Below are 8395 nucleotides of genomic sequence, written 5' to 3'. Positions count from 1 at the left end.
CCCCATCCCTGGAAACATTCCAGGTCAGGTTGGACGGGGCTCTGAGCGACCTGCTCTAGTTGAAGATGTCCCTGCCCACGGCAGGGGGGTTGGACTAGATGACCGTTAGAGGTCCCTTCCAACCCAAACTATTTTGTGAGTCTATGAAAATGACAGCCTCACCAGAGGCAGAAAGATGCATGTATTTCTCTGAAGGAGACTTGATTTTTCTTCTCCTCTATTTTTTTCAGAACAGTTGAAGCTTAGTTTGCTTGAAAATAGTTATCTGCTTAGAATATAGGTAAAGAACACTATAATGCTGCAGTTAGTGCTAATAATATGGCTGCATTACTTTGACCTCTCAGTTATATCATAAATCTTGCTGCATTTTTAAATTTGCAACTTCCAAAGCTGTGTGATTAAGTAGGAGTTGGTGCTTTACTTAATTAAAAAAAATGTAAATATTACTCTTTAGGGTTCCAGTAAAAATCTGGAAAATACGATTCTTCAGAGACTTCAAATTCAGAGGAAAATTTTTAATATAGACTTCATTAATTTTTAAAATCTTATTCTTTTTAAACCTACTTTATAAATCTTTAGCATCTGATTGATGAGGTTTGATCAATGAGGATAAGCAATACCCTGAGTAGAAAGGAAATCTCTAGAATATGAAATACCTGTAAAGAGAATACTATGTGCAAACTGAAATCCCAAAAGATAAGGCAGCTTCCTGTGTAAGATGAGATTTAGGTCAGTACTTGTCATACTTGAATAAATTAAATGAATGGACTTGCTCCAAAACTTTATTCCAGCTCTTTAAAATTATGTGTATGCTGTAAGAATGATTTTTTAAAGCTGTCTATTGCTGTAAAAGAACGGCTATAACTAAAGTAAGCTATCATTAGACTTTGGAAGGGATCGTTTATTATACTCCAAAATGGTCTATTATTTACAGTTCTTATTAAAAAAATTGAACGTGGAATGCATTCAGATTTCACTAAAGTTCTAATACTGTTAACTTGCCTTCTAACAGTAGCAAATGATATTTTTGCTCACAAGAATGATTTATAGCTTTTATACTACCACATGAGCATTTCAAAAGGACAAAAATTGAAAACATCATCTGAATGTTTATGCAAATCAGATGTGCAAATTGATGCACACTTCTACACACCTTTTTGTGATGAAGTACTCTTCAAGCTAATAATTAATAATAATTATCATTAGAAGTATCACAGTAACGTAACTGTTTGTTACAAACACACACACACCCAGGTAAAAAGACAACAAATTACGTCTATCAGATTGAGTTATTACTATTTTGCTTTTTTCAGGACAATGTTTATTATCAAAACTGTGCAGAAATACTCCACAATAATGTCCTAAATTCAGAGTCATCCTGTAGGATCATTTGCACTTCCTTCCTCCTTAATTATGGCTTCTTAGACTCCAGTCTGTTCTCAGTGGAGTCAATAGAAACACAACAGGAGCAGAATTCAGGCCCTTTAGCCACAGATGAGATTCTGAAAATCACTAACTTCTAGGAGTAAATTGAGGTTTCACTTGAAATTCCAGTAAGTGGCAGTTTTGTGCCTCTTCAGTTGAGCAAGTGTCTTAGCATAACAGAAATAATGCTTATCTTTAAAAGCATTTTCTAAGGTCTGCATTTGTCACCCTCATATGGCAGGGTATTAATGCTTCTTTCCGTCATATTTTACATGTTCATACCTTCGGCAAGAGCACAGAGACCCTCTTATCTCTGAACATACTCCTCAAAACACAAAGAACTAAACAGAGATAAAAATCTATTTCTCTTGCTAGTTTTTTCATTTTCTAGAAAATTAAACTACATATGTACAGAATCAAGAATTCCTTAAAAGAAAGGAAAGGCACTGTGAGGATTGGGGGGGGGTTGTTTTGAAAAATCAGGAAATTCTTAAATGACAAGTATCACTATAACAACAACAAAAAAAGGAAACACAAAGAACTAAACAGAGATAAAAATCTATTTCTCTTGCTAGTTTTTTCATTTTCTAGAAAATTAAACTACATATGTACAGAATCAAGAATTCCTTAAAAGAAAGGAAAGGCACTGTGAGGATTGGGGGGGGGTTGTTTTGAAAAATCAGGAAATTCTTAAATGACAAGTATCACTATAACAACAACAAAAAAAGGAAAAAAAAGTATCTTGTTATCTTCAGAAGTCAGATACAGAACTGAGTCTCTAAAATTGAGGAACTTGTTGTTCCTAAAACAATCCCTCCACACTGTCATTCAAGCAGAACATGGAATTCCTGTATGTTTTTCCAGCTTGTACCAAAAGTTGTCCTCAAATCTCCAGGGTTGTCCATCCTGGACTTGAAGTGTTTTTACCAAACCTAGGAGAAAGCAAAAGAGCCAAGTGAGTCAGAATGTCTGTCAGTCAGCGTGTTGTAAAACTGAGGGGGTTTTACCACTGTTGCCTACTAATAATTTGGGACGTCTGTTTGGTAAATAGGACCCAAAGTAGTCCCATATAAAGGCCTCAACTCAGTGTAATATTTAATTGAGTAATCCAGTCAGAAGCAGAAGGGCCATTGCTGTGCTTTAATCTCACTGGCCGCGAGTACCTTGCTGAATCAAGGCCAACGCAGTGATGTGAATTTACATGGGATGGTGTTGTGAAGCCTGTACAGGTTATGTCAATTGTGCTACGGCCAAGCATTTCCAGTCTTCGTTTTCTGTAAAGTCTATGGCTTCCCTTTGCCACAGGCTGGCAAGGCATATTGTGCCTATAATATTGTCTTCTGATTTGTCAGCTGTGCATTGATTAAGATACAGATGAGCCATATGCTAGTGAACTAAGCTGTTAAATGGATTTTTGGGGAAGTTCAGCTGCGAGGAAGTGCCAGCTCAGATTTTCCTTTGAACTGCATTAGCCATAAATATGGATTATTCCTGTAGGTCCTGTATATGGAGAATTCGATCTGCCTTAAAGGCTCAGCAGCAAAATATGAACATAATTATTTCCCAGCCAGATAAATGAGTCACTTTAGTAGAGACACTTTGATCATGTGACTTAGTCAAAGTGCAGAAAAAATGAAATATTTCCATCCCTGTCTGCTTGAAACTTTTACCATTATATAAATATATGCATACACGTATGTTTACATAATATACACATACAAAACATTGCAAATTTTGACAGCTTCACTAGGTCATTTTGTTTGAATAGCAAAGCAGCAAACAGGTTCCTAAACAAAAGGATAATGCAATTTCATTGCTAAAATCTAAAGTGAATTTAGTGTTTCCTACTATTTGTGAATAACTGCTATCTGAAAATATTAATTTATGAATATTATTGAGCAGGTGACCACTCAGTGCTTAATAGGAACTAGCAATTAGTGTATGTAAATCAACTAAGGCAGCAGTATCTCAATTGCTGTTCTGCATAGAGGAATAGTTAATTTGTAGGAATACATGTTTCCAGCCCAGATTTGAAAAAGTCACGTTTTCCACTGCTGAAAACCTCAATACCTATAATATTTGTTGTGCATTTTATGATTATTCTTAATGCCCTTGCAAACATGTATAATAAAATGCTAACAAACCATCATCCATTTATTAATTATGTTTATCTAGATGGATAAAGTTGGGGTGGGAGAGCCTGTGGTTAAAAATATTGTTTCCCATTTGGCAAACACAGACTAAACTTACAGCTTAATTATTCCTTGTAGTGCTGTAGAGAGATTTTCCTGTTAATCATACTCAGGTCCAGAGTTGATTTAAAAAAAAAAAGTTGTGGATTTTTTTAAATTTTTTTTTAAAAAGTATGTTGATACCCAATTAAATCATCTTCCCCTCCAGTAGGGGATTTAAATGTATGTGAGACTTCGTTGGGAACCACACAGGGAGCTTTTCTGACAGTGATGAAACACCTTCTATAAGGCAAGAAAAATATCTCGGAAAATAATGTTATAGTTGCCTTCAGAAACTTTGCCTCTGGAAAACATCAGAATAATTAATCTTAATTAATAAAAATACCTCTATGTTTCAGCAACCAAGCGCAAGAAAAATAGAGGTCAGTTCCAGAAACCTTTATGCATGAGAGCATCCCACTAAATTCCAGAAGATCACTTGTGTGCACAATGATGCCCATGTGATTAAAGACTGCAGTTTATCTCTAGATGTGTTTTTCAATGCTCCATGAGATCTTTTTAATTTGAAATCTTTAAATAGTGTTTTTTCAAAGCCAAAAAAGAAAAACAGCTGGAAAAGTTTTTGTTTTCTTAATGCCTTAAAAGCATTGCTAAAAGATAGCCAACTTTCAGCAAGACAAAAATATCAAAGTCATTACTGATCATATGTTCCCTTCAGACGAAAGCCTTTCCAGACACTGATCAAATATTAAACAGAAGAACAGTCAGAACTGGCCGATAGTAAAATCTGTAATAGAAAATTCAGAGGCCTATAACTTAATGCTTTTTAAACCTGACCAGGAGGGGAAGAGGAGTTAAAAAATAGCAGTTCCTGACAAACTGTTCAAAAATAGTTTAAAATGTTTCTCCTTCTCCAAAGGAAGGAACTTATATATTAAATGAGGAAAATACAAACCTTTGATATGTTAATTTGAAAAGCTGAATCTTTGTTCCCCAAGTTAAGTAGGTGGGCAGACATAGCCAACCTTATTTAAGTCATAAGAATGATAATTAGGGTCGCTCTTCAGGAAAGCTCTTAATCACAAGCTTTACAGAAGTCGATAGCTTGAAATACCTAAGTGCTTTCCTGAAACGGGCCTTACTAGGTGAAAGTTGACATATGATGATCACATGGAAAGTATCTGAATAATTTCATGCCTATTTATAGTCCAGACAAACACAAACTTTCATTTCTTACTCAGTTTTCACATGTAAAGGATTTCATTTAACTATGGGGTTCCTGGTAATAGTTGGAATTTTTCAGCTGATGACATTTGCATCAAAAAGTTTATGAAACGTCATTCACTATATGTGACGTCTTAGAAAACCTGCTTAAAAAGTGCTATACAAGCCCAGAATATTACAGCATCTTCTCTGAATGAAAATTAGCTATTGGGAACAAAATTAAAAATCCTCTTGTAGCCAATATAGACTAGTTAATACCATCTAAGATTAAAAAAAAGCTTCTGCATCATTTCAGAGTCTCATAAAAATTCTCCTGGCAGATTTAAAAGGTAAAATCTGTTATGTTTTGTCGTGGTTTAACCTCAGTTGGCAACTGAGCACCACCCAGCCGCTTGCTCACCCTCCCCGCCCCCGGTGGGATGGGGGAGAGAATTGGAAGAGTAAAAGTGAGAAAACTCATGGGTTGAGATAAGAACAGTTTAATAATGGAAATAAAGTAAAATAATGATGATGATGTTGATGATAATAATAAAAGTCCCCCAGCAGCAATCGCTGCCCCCTGGCCAGCTCCCTCCAGCTTATATACTGAGCATGGTGTCCCATGGGATGGAATGTCCCTTTGGTCAGTTGGGGTCAGCTGTCCTGGCCGTGCCCCCTCCCAGTTTCTTGCACACCTCCTCGCTGGCAGAGCGTGGGAAGCTGAAAAGTCCTTGACTTAGTACAAACACCGCTTCGCAACAACGAAAACATCAGTGTGTTATCGCATTATTCTCATGCTAAATCCAAAACCCAGCACTGTACCAGCTACTAGGAGGAAAATTAACTCTATCCCAGCCGAAACCAGGACAGTTTATATTGATGATATAATAATTTTCTCTTAGGACCTGCATCAGCATTTAACAAATACAACAGCTGTACTATGAATATTACAGTCTCTGAGCTTATCTCTAAATCTTAAAAATGAAAATGCTGTAGCATATAGATTAAATAATCTGTAGCATTATTTTGTCAAAAACCAATTGGCTGTAGACCAGGTAAGTTGTTTTTGTTTGCATGTTTCCCATGCCCTGAAATATGAAGCAAATCCAGCTGTCTTGGTTTTACAAATTGGTATCATCTATATACTGTAGTTGTCTACCTTTGAAGAGCCTCTTAATAATGTTATGGGGCAGGGAGAGAAAAACATCAGACAGATAGATGAGCATAGAATATTTATAAAAACTCTTTAAAACTGTCCAATTAATAATCTTGTGAATAAGGCCTGCTTGTTAAGTGCCTGCTTGTATAAATGCTACCTAAAGGCACATTTATCAGACTTGTGAGAATTTTGTTTCGATATCCTGATATCTATGAGAAAACATTTGTTCCCCATACTGATCTCATAACACTACAGAATACAGTAACACCATAAATAAAAGCCATCAAGAAATTTCTGAAAGAAAAGGTGGTCATGCATTTTATAGAATCAAACCACTGTGTATAAATTATTTTAATCACTGGTAAATAAAAACCCAAGCAAACAAAGGTATTTCCTTTAATAAAAATATCAGAGCCCATAATTATACAATTAATTTGGGGTTTCCAAAACTGTTCAGCGTTAGCCTGACTTCTCTCCTACTGAAGTCAATAACTGGCTCAAGGGAGAGAAAGGTGCTAGGCTAGGTGCTAGTATGGAGTTTGGACCAGTCTGTCAAAAGTTTTTAGAAGGGGCATTATTCCATTAGAAAATGTCAGCTTAGTGAATCCGTAGTGTTACATGCAGGCCAGCTCGAGTTCTCAGAGTGCAACTACAAACCCCAAATCCTCCAACAGGCTATTTCAAATGCCAGTGGTCCAGACGCAGATGCTGAGGTGCAGCCAGGAAGTAAGGATACCAGATGACAGTTCATGACCAGTGAGTCCACAAAATTTAAAAGTATGAAGCACGTTTAAAAATATTCTCCAATAGTTCAGTTTGTTCTCAGTGGAGATTTAAAAGAAGGACACCAGCCAGGAGTAGTAGATCCATAATATCCATAATATTATCTGCAGCCACATGATGGTCTCTCTTCTGACCCGCAGGTCAAGACCGGTATGAAGCTTCTATTCAGGTCGGGATGTTCACAAGAATCCAAGCTACCAAGGAAGGTAAACGTTTGATGTTCTGGATCTGATGGTGGAGTGCATGTTTTTATTATGGTTTAGGATAAGACTATCTTAGGATAAGACCCAGAGGTTCATCAAGTGCTCTAGGTATCATTACGTTTATCAGATAACTCTACCTGAATAAATCTCCTGTACTCCAGGATTGCCTTCCTATAAGAAATTTTGGTGAGATGGCTAAAGCTGGATTCATTGGTTGTATTGTATAAGTCTCCTGTAGGAATTTATTGTGTGAGCGCCTTTCAGCAAATATGAAAATACGATTTGTACTCAGTTCCTGAAGAAATTCAGGATTCCTGAAGAAATTTCTTCAGGAACTGAAGTCCTTTGCACTCAAAGGTACAATTTTGCTATTTTAAGGGGCTGTGTGGGAAGAGAGAGCGCTTCTGTGGAAAGTGGCAGGGAATAAGGACCCTCCCATCCTCCTTTACTCCCTGTTTTATCTGGTTAAGATAACAGATGATGAAAGCAGATTAAAAAAACCAAAAAAAACCCAAAAAACCCAAACCACACCACAATCCCAGGGTGGTGCCAGGAATGGAAACTGTTAGCAGCAGCAGCATGGGCCACTGCTTCTCCTCCTTTCTCCCACCAGCAGCCAGTCAGATAACAGATTCATGATGTGTTTGAAACATGTTACAGAAACAACAACAAATCCAGCTCCAGCCATCATAGGAAATAAAATCAAAATAACATCTTCTTTCCTAACCACTGTCCCTACTGGAATCCCGCTGAGAAAAAGGCAGGCTAAGGTCCTCCCTGAGCTGGCAACCATGGTGCCAAGGAACTAATGATTCCTGGAATCTATTAATAACTGCCCTTCCATGCCCAGACCAAGGTTAGGTGATAAATTCTGCAGAATTAGAATGAGGAAGCAGAAATAAAACTGAGCAGTGGATGTAGGAGCTTCCAAATTTTGTCCTTAATAAGATTTGAAATTAGGAATGAATGGAGAGACACAAGTATCAAGACCACTTTTAGTGTGGCTGTTTTTAAACATATACGATATGAGATTCAGGAACTATAGTATATGTTTCGGGGGTAGCTGGAGTCAGACTAAGTCAAATTAGTTAATCTGTTCAACTTGTATGCTAATACAAATACAACACAACAGGAACACCTGTTTCATAGCCATATTGCCAGTTATCAAAAGAACTAACATATTGCCAGTTATTGAAAGAACTAATTAGTAAATAAAACAGAGGACATAACAGCAAAACATTATATACCAACTTGAAACACATTTTTAATAAAAATTTCATTACGGAAGAAATACGTCTCTTCATACTCAGAATTCTGAATGAATTTTTGCCCCTCTTCCATAAAGCTCAGGATTTCCAATGAGGAAGAAATTGCAAAACTGCTATGTGGTATGTTGTGGTTTAACCCAGCAGGCAGCTAAACACCACACA

General features: G+C 36.8%; 1 long non-coding RNA gene across 1 annotated transcript in view; it reads left to right on the top strand.

Moving 5' to 3' along the window:
• LOC109279718 overlaps window positions 1-8395 on the top strand; it is a 58704-nt gene that overhangs the window by 10925 nt on the left and 39384 nt on the right. Inside the window, exon 2 of the long non-coding RNA XR_002086312.1 lies at window positions 6903-6968. This is a non-coding gene — a long non-coding RNA (uncharacterized LOC109279718). The remainder of the gene's footprint in view (window positions 1-6902; window positions 6969-8395) is intronic.

The sequence above is a fragment of the Aptenodytes forsteri genome, unplaced genomic scaffold (assembly GCF_000699145.1).
Source record: "Aptenodytes forsteri isolate BGI_AS27 unplaced genomic scaffold, ASM69914v1 Scaffold345, whole genome shotgun sequence".
In the NCBI taxonomy this organism is placed as follows: domain Eukaryota; kingdom Metazoa; phylum Chordata; class Aves; order Sphenisciformes; family Spheniscidae; genus Aptenodytes; species Aptenodytes forsteri.
The sequence above is the reverse complement of the archived record's forward strand: the minus strand, read 5'-3'. Positions and strand labels throughout refer to the sequence as shown.